Below are 14,141 nucleotides of genomic sequence, written 5' to 3' on the forward strand. Positions count from 1 at the left end.
AGAATAAATACGGACGTTGATAGCCAATGGGGTGCTATATCCTTTTTGGTGGTTTTTTTGTTGTAGTGCATTGTTCTTGGATGCATCTCCACGATGCAGGGTAAGGCACTGGCAGATATACCATTTCCAGGACAAGGCTTTGCCGTGGGTTTTTATATATACAGTAATGGAAGCTCCCTGAAGCCAGCTTCCTGGCACCTTTTGCTCTGGTGCAGAGAAAACAAGACCCAAGACCCCCCCGATCCTTCCATGCCTGGGATCAATAGCCAAGCCTTCAATCCTAGCGACCGTTAAGCAGGATACATTATTGGACCCAAAACAATAGGTCTGGGTGGACAGGAAGTGTCAAAGGAGCATCCCCTGCGAGATACACTTATGTTGGTGTACCAAGCTCTCCCAGTATTAGCCGCTAATGACTGCGGGGAAAAAAAAATGAATTTTCTATACCTGCAACATGTACTGCCGATAATGACAGCACATGCTATTCTGCCCCAGAAAGAACGTGGTTCACCTTTTCCTGAGCTGCACGACTCCTGGTGCTGCCCTGGTGGTTAATATACACCACTGTTTATTAAAATTTTACAAACAGTAATAAAAACATATTTACATATATACAGAAAATTATATATATATATATATATATATATATATATATATATATATATATATATATATATATATATATATATATATATATATATATACACACACACACACAAATAATAGTGTGTTGAAAAAAGTGAATAAAGCTCAAAATCCTTCTAATAGCTTTTATTTCCATACACACAAATGCATTGGGAACACTACACATTCAAAATCAAATCAAAACATGAAGAAAAATATATCAAATTTGTGTTGTTCCGCTTAAAAAATTGAAGAAAAGTGAATATTAGACGGTTCAAAAAAATAGCAGTGTTTGTATTCTTCTTTACAAGCTCAAACATTCACTATATAAACTGAAAAATGTTTGAAGATTTTGCTTTCCTCTGAATCACTTAATATTTAGTTGTATAAGCACTGTTTCTGAGAACTGCTGTACATCTGTGTTGCATGGAGTCAACCAACGTCTGGCACCTGTGAACAGGTATTCCAGCCCAGGATGATTGGACTACATTCCACAGTTCTTCTCTATTTCTTGGTTTTGCCTCAGAAACTGCATTTTTGATGTCACCCCACAAGTTTTCTATTGGATTAAGATCCGGGGATTGGGCTGGCCACTCCATAACGTCAATCTTGTTGGTCTGCAACCAAGATGTTGCACGTTTACTGGTGTGTTTGGGGTCGTTGTCTTGTTGGAACACCCATTTCAAGGACATTTCCTCTTCAGCATAAGGCAGCATGACCTCTTCAGCATAAGGCAGCATGACCTCTTCAAGTATTCTGATGTATTCACACTAACCCATGATCCCTGGTATGCGATAAATAGGCCCAACACCGTAGTACGAGAAACATCCCCATATCATGATGCTTGCGCAACCATGCCTCACTGTCTTCACAGTGTACTGTGGCTTGAATTCAGTGTTTGGGGGTCGTCTGACAAACTGTCTCTGGCCACTAGACCCAAAAAGAACAATCTTACTTTCATCAGTCCACAAAATGTTGCGCCATTTCTCTTTAGGCCAGTCAATGTGCTCTTTGGCAAATTGTAACCTCTTCAGCACATGTCTTTTTTTCAACAGTGGGACTTTGCGGGGGCTTCTTGCAGATAGCTTGGCTTCACATGGCGTCTTCTAATTGTAACAGTACTCACAGGTAACTTTAGACCTTCTTTGATCTTCCTGGAGCTGATTGTTGGCTGAGTCCTTGCCATTTTGGCTATTCTTCTATCCATTCGAATGGTAGTTTTTCGCTTTCTTCCACATCTTTCAGGTTTTGGTTGCCATTTTAAAGCATTTGCGATCATTTTAGCTGAGCAGCCTATCATTTTCTGCACTTCTTTATATGTTTTCCCCTCTCCAATCAACTTTTTAATCAAGGTACGCTTTTCTTCCGAACAATGTCTGGAACGACCCATTTTCCTCAGAATTTCAGAGAGAATCGCACTGTAAACAGCATGTACAACATTTGCTGCCTTCCTTCAATAAGGGCAATAATTGCCACCTGTTTTTCAAAGAATGAATGACCTCACTAATAGAACTCCACACTGCTATGATTTTGAACATGCCCCTTTCAATTAGTGATTCAATTACAAAGAATCAGCAGCATGCATGTCATGACTGTTGGGTCTGTTGGATTTCTATTACTCTACTACACCTGCTAGTAAATTATTTGCCATGTAGAAATATTTCTACCAAAAACAGTGATTGATCAGGTTAGCAATGTCTGACTGCTATTATTTTGAACACAACTGTATGTATTTTGTAGTGCACTGTATTCAATTCTTGTGCAATTCTAAAGCCTGCTACCACACACTGGCAGTAACGAATGGGCAACTCAATGCAATAAAGCGCGAGTAAATCCATTTAATCTCATTAAAGTGGTAGTGAACTTTTTTTTTTTTTAACTTTTACCTACAGGTAAGCTTATAAGCCTTACCTGTAGATAAAATGATATGTCCTAAACGTGCACTGTTTAGAAGATATCCTTTTTTAAAGCCGACACATGCGCTCTGAACGGCATACCCATGCCAATCCTTCGGAGTACTGTGCCGTAGCCCAGGACTCCCACGCGCATGAGTGACATCATCATGGCCCGGCCTATCAGACAGAACCTGAAAAGGAAGACCAGGTGAAGACAGAAGCCTCTGCAGCAGTGACAGTGCCCCACCGGAGGGCTTAGTTTTAAGATAAGCTTTACATAATGTGATAGTATGCAGTGCATACTAGCATATTATGACATTAACCTGCAGGGATCACTTTTCTCCTGCGGTTTACTAACACTTTAAAATGTGCAAATTCTTTTGCAGGCAGTCAAAGACAGCATGGATCTATTTACCCTTACTAGCACCATCTTTTGAAGTTGGAAGACGGATATCTTTGGCATTTTCAAAAATCTCTTGCAATTCCTCTGAAGTTGTGCTATAGGGGATGTTCTTAACAAACAGAGTTCGTGCATCTCTCTCCGAGATTAAAAGCGAGTCTTATGAAGTTACACACATTTCATTTAAGTATTAAAAATATTTTCATTAAAATTAAAAATTTTCTTCAGATAACCCATCTGGAAAAATAAGCAGCTCCAGGACCATCACCTTGGAGTTCTGCTACATTCAGTTTAGACCAGCCCCACTTTGAAAATTCATCGATTTTCACTGCAGACTAGAATGCAGGTATAGCTCTAGAAAACTACTGAAATGCAACGTTTATTTAAACTCACAGAACAAACCTTTTGTGAAGGGCTAACTGAACACATCAGGCCTACATTTCTACGACTTTGGAACATGCACCACGAAGAAGCTACTATTATCTTCCTCTAGTACTGCAAACTTTACCTATGAGTAGAGATGAGCGAATCGAAGTAGGCGAAGTGGAATTCGTTTCAAATAATAGAAAAATTTCGATTCGCGCCGAATCCGAAAATTAGCATACTTCGGATGCGCGAATCGAAATTTTTCCTAAAATGGCGGCGACATGTGCGACGACAGAGCGGGGATGTCTGGGAAGGCGCGCAGACAAGGCACGCTGACCCATAATGCATTCATTAATGACATATGATCGCATTAGCCAATCAGCAGCCAGCCAGCCAGCACTGTGTAATGGTCGAGCTATAAATGGCGGCCATTTTAGAATTCTCCATTTGCCTCCAGTCATTCAAGAGAGGCAGACCTCTCTGTATTAGGGACAGAGTTAGGGCCACAGAAACGTTACTTAGGGACAGAGAAACGTTACTTAGGGCCACAGAAACGTTACTTAGGGCCACAGAATCGTTACTTAGGGCCACAGAATCGTTACTCAGGGACAGACACAGAATTGTTACTGAGGGACAGACACAGAATTGTTACTGAGGGACACAGAATTGTTACTCAGGGACAGACACAGAATTGTTACTCAGGAACAGACAGAATTGTTACTCAGGGACAGACAGAATTGTTACTGAGGGACAGACAGAATTGTTACTGAGGGACACAGAACTGTTACTCAGGGACACAGAACTGTTACTCAGGGACACAGAACTGTTACTCAGGGACAGACACAGAATTGTTACTGAGGGACACAGAATTGTTACTGAGGGACACAGAATTGTTACTGAGGGACACAGAATTGTTACTGAGGGACACAGAATTGTTACTCAGGGACAGACACAGAATTGTTACTGAGGGACACAGAACTGTTACTGAGGGACACAGAACTGTTACTCAGGGACAGACACAGAATTGTTACTGAGGGACAGACACAGAATTGTTACTCAGGGACAGACACAGAATTGTTACTGAGGGACACAGAACTGTTACTCAGGGACACAGAACTGTTACTCAGGGACACAGAACTGTTACTCAGGGACAGACACAGAATTGTTACTGAGGGACACAGAATTGTTACTCAGGGACAGACACAGAATTGTTACTGAGGGACACAGAATTGTTACTGAGGGACACAGAATTGTTACTCAGGGACACAGAACTGTTACTCAGGGACGGACACAGAATTGTTACTGACGGACACAGAATTGTTACTGACGGACACAGAATTGTTACTGAGGGACACAGAATTGTTACTCAGGGACAGACACAGAATTGTTACTAAGGGACAGACACAGAATTGTTACTGAGGGACACAGAATTGTTACTCAGGGACAGACACAGAATTGTTACTGAGGGACACAGAATTGTTACTGAGGGACACAGAATTGTTACTGAGGGACACAGAATTGTTACTGAGGGACACAGAATTGTTACTCAGGGACGGACACAGAATTGTTACTGACGGACACAGAATTGTTACTCAGGGACAGACACAGAATTGTTACTAAGGGACAGACACAGAACTGTTACTCAGGGACACAGAACTGTTACTCAGGGACACAGAACTGTTACTCAGGGACACAGAACTGTTACTCAGGGACACAGAACTGTTACTCAGGGACACAGAACTGTTACTCAGGGACACAGAACTGTTACTCAGGGACACAGAACTGTTACTCAGGGACAGACACAGAATTGTTACTGAGGGACAAAGAATTGTTACTGAGGGACACAGAATTGTTACTCAGGGACACAGAATTGTTACTGAGGGACAGACACAGAATTGTTACTGAGGGACACAGAACTGTTACTCAGGGACACAGAATTGTTACTCAGGGACACAGAATTACTGAGGGACACAGAATTGTTACTCAGGGACACAGAATTGTTACTCAGGGACACAGAATTGTTACTCGGGGACAGACACATAATTGTTACTCAGGGACACAGAATTGTTACTCAGGGACACAGAATTGTTACTCAGGGACACAGAATTGTTACTCAGGGACACAGAATTGTTACTCAGGGACACAGAATTGTTACTCAGGGACACAGAATTGTTACTCAGGGACAGACACAGAATTGTTACTCAGGGACAGACACAGAATTGTTACTCAGGGACAGACACAGAATTGTTACTGAGGGACAGACACAGAATTGTTACTGAGGGACAGACACAGAATTGTTACTGAGGGACACAGAACTGTTACTCAGGGACAGACACAGAATTGTTACTGAGGGACACAGAATTGTTACTGAGGGACACAGAACTGTTACTCAGGGACACAGAACTGTTACTCAGGGACACAGAACTGTTACTCAGGGACACAGAACTGTTACTCAGGGACACAGAACTGTTACTCAGGGACAGACACAGAATTGTTACTGAGGGACACAGAATTGTTACTCAGGGACACAGAATTGTTACTCAGGGACAGACACAGAATTGTTACTGAGGGACACAGAACTGTTACTCAGGGACACAGAACTGTTACTCAGGGACACAGAACTGTTACTCAGGGACACAGAACTGTTACTCAGGGATAGACACAGAATTGTTACTCAGGGATAGACACAGAATTGTTACTGAGGGACACAGAATTGTTACTCAGGGACAGACACAGAATTGTTACTCAGGGACAGACACAGAATTGTTACTCAGGGACAGACACAGAATTGTTACTCAGGGACAGACACAGAATTGTTACTGAGGGACACAGAATTGTTACTGAGGGACACAGAATTGTTACTGAGGGACACAGAATTGTTACTGAGGGACACAGAATTGTTACTGAGGGACACAGAATTGTTACTCAGGGACACAGAATTGTTACTCAGGGACACAGAATTGTTACTCAGGGACACATAATCGTTGAATTAAAGAGTATGTCAGACAACATGCAGAGGAGTGGCAGAGGAGGCAATGTTTTAGGAGCGAGCAGACGTGGCAGCAGAGGAAGGGGTCGAGGCAGCACTAGTCGCAGCCAAAGGCCAGTGCTCCCGGTGTCATCCAGCGGTCGTGTCTCCACCGACAACCCTGCCGTCATCGATTGGTTGGGTCGGTCGTCTTCCTCTTCCCAGGTCACCTCTGACACCTACAGCCAACGGTCGGTGTGTACGTCAGACACAACCGTTAGTTGGCATGGCCCGGGAGCAAGCCCACTGAAATCACGTGTCCTCTACCTGCCCCTGTCCTTTGCTGTTCCCTCACCAAGCCAAGTATCGCATGCTGTGGGCTCAGCCCCACTGTACAGTGAGGAAGAGCTAACAGAGGGCGGTCAGAAACGGGGGAGACATCCGCCTCTTCAGCAGCCAGGCGAAGAAGTACTGGCGAGGAGAGTGGCTCGGTAGCCGGTCTAGAGACAGGTCTGTCTCCTGACCCACACGCAGCCGAGGGGGCTAGTAGTGAGGCGGAGACCCTACTTGATGATGAGGAGGTTGATCGCACTTGGCAGGCTCGTCGTCATCAGGCAATTTCTTCCGCATCATCAGGAGAAGAGGGTGCCAGCTTGGCAGCGAGCAAAACAGTCGGTGGGTTGCCCAGGAGGCAGCAGGGTCGCAGCAGTGTCAGTGGAGGCAAACGGCCACGGAGTAGAGCACCAGCTCCACTGCAGCCTACCACCACGGCCAGTAGTGGTGCCGGTGTGCACGGAAGAAGTAGCAGTCAGCCAGTGAGGAGTAGCGGGGGCAAAGTTTCCTACTCGGCGGTGTGGCAATTTTTCGTCAAGCCGCCCGAGGAAGTAAACGTAGCCGTATGTCGACTATGTCGCCAGAAAGTCAAGTGTGGCCAGGGGGCCCATGTTGGGACTACAGCGTTGCGTCAGCATATGCAGCGTCGCCATTTGGTGGCCTGGGAAAACCGTGATAAAGATACGGCGGTTCTGCCTGCCCCAGCCCCCGCTCCATCACCCGCTCCGTTACTTGCTCCGTCACCCGACGTCAATCGCCCTCTATCAGCCAGTCAAGGCTCCAACACCTCTGCTGAGGGGATGTCAGGAATCAAGGAATGACCAGAAAGGTGCGGACTGACACAGGGAAACGCAGGTCTCAGGTATAGTATTATACAGGTATTATTAGCCACCCAGATATATATATAAACGCACAGTGAACAAACTAACCTTCCACTAATCTTAGGAGGTGCAGGAACACAGGCGTAGTCAGGGCTGGAGAGGTGGAATGGTCAGGCCGGCCGTAGGGTTCTGTAACGACTGCCTGGTGGTACCTCTAGCGGTCCTCAGGGCAGGATTCCCCAGGGCGCGGAGTCTAAGTCCCAGTCTGCTATTCACCAGGGCCCCTGATGGTGGGGATGGACTTGGAGCAGACAGGAACCAGGTCGCGGCCCCTGAGTACACCTGCTAGTGATAGAGGGATCCGCCAGAGGTATGTGCAGGTACGGCTGGATCCGTGCAGGATGGATGGATGGCAGAGTAGTTAGCGTGGTCAGACGGGCCAAGTCAGCAACGTGCGGGCAGCAAGGTATCAAAGGAGCAGGCAGAGAATGGTCAAGGTCACAAGCCGGGTTCAGTAACTCACGGACAGCGCAGTACAGAGGATCAGGCAGAAGAATAGTCAGGGATGAGCCAGTAGTCAGAGCAGGAGACGGTCAACAGGAATCAGGATCAGACAGGGTCGGCAACAAGGTATCTTCTCACAGGAACTAGGAACAGGATACAGGGGCACATGGGGAGACATACACCAAGGCAAAGAGCACAGGCCTGGTCATGCCTTATATACACCTTTCTGTAATCAGCCCCAGGTTTGGCTGATTGTGAGCTTCTGGCTGCTAAGAGCACCCGCTGGTCAGCTCTGGTACTGCAGCCCACACGGCAGGAGAGTCCCACCACCAGTGCTGAGAGCACCCGCTGGTCAGCTCTGGTACTGCAGCCCACACGGCAGGAGAGTCCCACCACCAGTGCTGAGAGCACCCGCTGGTCAGCTCTGGTACTGCAGCCCACACGGCAGGAGAGTCCCACCACCAATGCTGAATCCATTCCTGACAGAACCCCCCCCTCAAGGAGCGGCCTCAGGACGCTCCAAACAGTCCTTAGTGGGCAAAATGTTCCACCGCCCGGGTCCGGTAACTGGCTGAATATCCTACTGCCGGAGTAAACCGGTTGGCTGGGTTTCCTGCTGGTAGACTTCTCTTTGTGTAGGAGAACCAAGGAAGGCAGGTCACTGGGCACAGGATTTCCAGGAGCAGGCTGGGTATCAGTTATCGGCCAGTTTAACTGGACATCAGGGGCTGGCATGTCGGGCTGTGTAGCGGGCAGAGGCACGTCAGCGGGCACCAAGTCATCTGGCACGACAGCGGGCACAGAGTCACCGGGCACGTCAGCGGGCACCAAGCCTTCTAGCAGAACCGCGGGTACCGGGTCACCAAGCTTGACAGCAGGCACCAAATTAACTGGCACAACAGTGGGCACTGAATCAACTGGCACGACAGCGGGCACCAAGTCATCAGGTATCAGGTTATGTGGCTCAACAGCGGGCACTGGGTCCTCGGGCATCAGGTCATCTGGCTCGACAGCGGGCACCGAGTCAACTGGCATGACAGCGGGCACCGAGTCATCAGGCATCGAGTCATCTGGCTCAACAGCGGGCACCGAGTCAACTGGCACCGAGTCAACTGGTACGACAGCGGGCACCGAGTCAACTGGCACCGAGTCAACCGGTACGACAGCGGGCACCGAGTCATCAAGCATCAAGTCATCCGGCTCAACAGCGGGCACTGAGTCATCAAGCATCAAGTCATCCGGCTCAACAGCGGGCACTGAGTCAACTGGCACCGAGTCAACTGGTGCGACAGCGGGCACCAAGTCAACTGGCACCGAATCATCAGGCATCAAGTCATCTGGCTCGACAGCGGGCACCGAGTCAACTGGCACCGAGTCAACTGGTACGACAGCGGGCACCGAGTCAACTGGCACCGAGTCAACCGGCACGACAGCGGGCACCGAGTCAACCGGCACGACAGCGGGCACCGAGTCAACCGGCACGACAGCGGGCACCGAGTCAACCGGCACCGAGTCAACTGGTACGACAGCGGGCACCAAGTCAACTGGCACCGAGTCAACTGGCACGACAGTACAGTGAGTGGGAGTAGGGTACCGACATGTGGCAGATTGCTGGGTATACTGGGCTGTCACTGGGGGTGCTGTCGGGAATGCAGGAAAAGAGCTTTGAGCAGAGGAATGATGAGAAACAGGACTGGTTCGTTGCAAGCTGATTGAGGCTGGGTGTAACAAGTCTGACCATGTCTGCAGTAAGGGTTGGACAACGCTCAGCTTACACAAGGCCTGTCTGATCAAAGTTTGCACTGCGTTTATACACTTCTTTAGCACCTGTGGTGAATATGCTGAATAATGCTCCAAGAAGCAATCCGGATCATCCTCCAACAACCATACCAGTGATATTATTTGACTCGCCCTGAATGGAGGAAGAAATTCATCCCTGCTTTCAGGGGTACTAGATGAAGCCAACTCAATACAAGCCTGAATCAATGGTTGCACCTCAGAGAGCTCTAGGACCTGACCTACTAGGGAATGAGCGACCCGTATGCACTCTAGCAGCTGATCCCGGGTATACTCCCGCAGAGTCTGATAGGCATATTCCCTGTCATCAAAGACTAGCATAGACAAATATATAACCTCATCAGGATGCATCCTGCACAACAAGTCAAGATGGCTTCCCTGTGCAGCCACTTCTGGTCAGGAAAGGCCTTGGTGTGATGTCAGGAATCAAGGAATGACCAGAAAGGTGCGGACTGACACAGGGAAACGCAGGTCTCAGGTATAGTATTATACAGGTATTATTAGCCACCCATATATATATATAAACGCACAGTGAACAAACTAACCTTCCACTAATCTTAGGAGGTGCAGGAACACAGGCGTAGTCAGGGCTGGAGAGGTGGAATGGTCAGGCCGGCCGTAGGGTTCTGTAACGACTGCCTGGTGGTACCTCTAGCGGTCCTCAGGGCAGGATTCCCCAGGGCGCGGAGTCTAAGTCCCAGTCTGCTATTCACCAGGGCCCCTGATGGTGGGGATGGACTTGGAGCAGACAGGAACCAGGTCGCGGCCCCTGAGTACACCTGCTAGTGATAGAGGGATCCGCCAGAGGTATGTGCAGGTACGGCTGGATCCGTGCAGGATGGATGGATGGCAGAGTAGTTAGCGTGGTCAGACGGGCCAAGTCAGCAACGTGCGGGCAGCAAGGTATCAAAGGAGCAGGCAGAGAATGGTCAAGGTCACAAGCCGGGTTCAGTAACTCACGGACAGCGCAGTACAGAGGATCAGGCAGAAGAATAGTCAGAGATGAGCCAGTAGTCAGAGCAGGAGACGGTCAACAGGAATCAGGATCAGACAGGGTCGGCAACAAGGTATCTTCTCACAGGAACTAGGAACAGGATACAGGGGCACATGGGGAGACATACACCAAGGCAAAGAGCACAGGCCTGGTCATGCCTTATATACACCTTTCTGTAATCAGCCCCAGGTTTGGCTGATTGTGAGCTTCTGGCTGCTAAGAGCACCCGCTGGTCAGCTCTGGTACTGCAGCCCACACGGCAGGAGAGTCCCACCACCAGTGCTGAGAGCACCCGCTGGTCAGCTCTGGTACTGCAGCCCACACGGCAGGAGAGTCCCACCACCAGTGCTGAGAGCACCCGCTGGTCAGCTCTGGTACTGCAGCCCACACGGCAGGAGAGTCCCACCACCAATGCTGAATCCATTCCTGACAGGGGAGTTGTTCCGCTCGTTCAGATGCTCCTTCTCCTGCTACTCCTCTTCACGGATTCCGTCAGCAGTCTTTTTTGGAATCCGTTTCCAAGAGACAACAGTTTGCGAGCACGCACCCGACGGTGCAGAAGCTGAACGTCCTCCTGTCCAAGTTGCTGGTGCTGCAGTCCCTCCCTTTCCAAGTGGTGGACTCAGCACCTTTCCGAGAAATGATGGCTTGTGCCGCGCCGCGGTGGAGAGTGCCAAGCCGGCATTTCTTCGCCAAAAAGGCAGTGCCAGCCCTGCATTCACATGTAGAAGAGATGGTGGGCCAGTCTTTGAGCATGTCGGTCTCTGCCAAAGTGCACGGCAGCGCCGACGTGTGGAGCTGTAACTACGGTCAGGGACAGTACATGTCATTTACGGCCCACTGGGTGAACGTGGTGCCGGCACAGCCGCACCAGCAACTTGGACAGGTCACGATGCTTTGCAAATGTCCTCCTCTACCTCCTCTACCTCCTCCTCTTCTTCCTGTCCTGCCCCCACAGGGGTCATGTGGCGTTGAGATCTGTGCGCCACGTCTACCGCCTCCTCACGCTGCTGCCAGGTCCACAGTGTGTCATGGGTCCCTGTACCGCCTCCCATTGCTGCTGTCTCCATCGCCACACTCTGCCATGTGCCACTTTCAGGTCTCCTCACACTCCTGCTGGGTTCCATTTTGTCATAGGATGCTGGCAGATTACAGGCCTCCCATAGCTGCTGCCAGGCCCCTAATCTGCCATGGGCCCCCGTACCTCCTCCTCATGCTGCTGCCAGGTCCACAGTGTGTCATGGGTCCCTGTATGGCCTCCCATTGCTGCTGTCTCCATCGCCACACTCTGCCATGTGCCACTTTCAGGTCTCCTCACACTCCTGCTGGGTTCCATTTTGTCATAGGATGCTGGCAGATTACAGGCCTCCCATAGCTGCTGCCAGGCCCCTAATCTGCCATGGGCCCCCGTACCGCCTCCTCACGCTGCTGCCAGGTCCACAGTGTGTCATGGGTCCCTGTACGGCCTCCCATTGATGCTGTCTCCATCGCCACACTCTGCCATGTGCCACTTTCAGGTCTCCTCACACTCCTGCTGGGTTCCATTTTGTCATAGGATGCTGGCAGATTACAGGCCTCCCATAGCTGCTGCCAGGCCCCTAATCTGCCATGGGCCCCTGTACCGCCTCCCATTGCTGCTGTCTCCATCGCCACACTCTGCCATGTGCCACTTTCAGGTCCCCTCACACTCCTGCTGGGTTCCATTTTGTCATAGGTTGCTGGCAGATTACGGGCGTCTCCCATAGCTGCTGCCAGGCCCCTAATCTGCCATGGGCCCCTGTACCACCTCCTCACGCTGCTGCCAGGTCCACAGTGTGTCATGGGTCCCTGTACCGCCTCCCATTGCTGCTGTCTCCATCGCCACACTCTGCCATGTGCCACTTTCAGGTCTCCTCACACTCCTGCTGGGTTCCATTTTGTCATAGGATGCTGGCAGATTACAGGCCTCCCATAGCTGCTTCCAGGCCCCTAATCTGCCATGGGCCCCCGTACCGCCTCCTCACGCTGCTGCCAGGTCCACAGTGTGTCATGGGTCCCTGTACCGCCTCCCATTGCTGCTGTCTCCATCGCCACACTCTGCCATGTGCCACTTTCAGGTCTCCTCACACTCCTGCTGGGTTCCATTTTGTCATAGGATGCTGGCAGATTACAGGCCTCCCATAGCTGCTGCCAGGCCCCTAATCTGCCATGGGCCCCCGTACCGCCTCCTCACGCTGCTGCCAGGTCCACAGTGTGTCATGGGTCCCTGTACCGCCTCCCATTGCTGCTGTCTCCATCGCCACACTCTGCCATGTGCCACTTTCAGGTCTCCTCACACTCCTGCTGGGTTCCATTTTGTCATAGGATGCTGGCAGATTACAGGCCTCCCATAGCTGCTGCCAGGCCCCTAATCTGCCATGGCCCCCGTACCGCCTGCTCACACTGCTGCCAGGTCCACAGTGTGTCATGGGTCCCTGTACGGCCTCCCATTGCTGCTGTCTCCATCGCCACACTCTGCCATGTGCCACTTTCAGGTCTCCTCACACTCCTGCTGGGTTCCATTTTGTCATAGGATGCTGGCAGATTACAGGCCTCCCATAGCTGCTTCCAGGCCCCTAATCTGCCATGGGCCCCCGTACCGCCTCCTCACGCTGCTGCCAGGTCCACAGTGTGTCATGGGTCCCTGTACCGCCTCCCATTGCTGCTGTCTCCATCGCCACACTCTGCCATGTGCCACTTTCAGGTCTCCTCACACTCCTGCTGGGTTCCATTTTGTCATAGGATGCTGGCAGATTACAGGCCTCCCATAGCTGCTGCCAGGCCCCTAATCTGCCATGGGCCCCCGTACCGCCTCCTCACGCTGCTGCCAGGTCCACAGTGTGTCATGGGTCCCTGTACCGCCTCCCATTGCTGCTGTCTCCATCGCCACACTCTGCCATGTGCCACTTTCAGGTCTCCTCACACTCCTTCTGGGTTCCATTTTGTCATAGGATGCTTGCAGATTACAGGCCTCCCATAGCTGCTGCCAGGCCCCTAATCTGCCATGGGCCCCCGTACTGCCTCTTCACGCTGCTGCCAGGTCCACAGTGTGTCATGGGTCCCTGCACGGCCTCCCATTGCTGCTGTCTCCATCGCCACACTCTGCCATGTGCCACTTTCAGGTCTCCTCACACTCCTGCTGGGTTCCATTTTGTCATAGGATGCTGGCAGATTACAGGCCTCCCATAGCTGCTGCCAGGCCCCTAATCTGCCATGGGCCCCCGTACCGCCTCCTCACGCTGCTGCCAGGTCCACAGTGTGTCATGGGTCCCTGTACGGCCTCCCATTGCTGCTGTCTCCATCGCCACACTCTGCCATGTGCCACTTTCAGGTCTCCTCACACTGCTGCTGGGTTCCATTTTGTGATAGGGTGCTGGCAGATTACGGGCCTCACATTGCTGCGGCCAGGCCCCTAATCTGC

Source organism: Staurois parvus, unplaced genomic scaffold, assembly GCF_062004578.1.
Source record: "Staurois parvus isolate SC_StPar_1 unplaced genomic scaffold, SC_StPar_1.0 ptg000376l, whole genome shotgun sequence".
Classification (NCBI taxonomy): Eukaryota; Metazoa; Chordata; class Amphibia; order Anura; family Ranidae; genus Staurois; species Staurois parvus.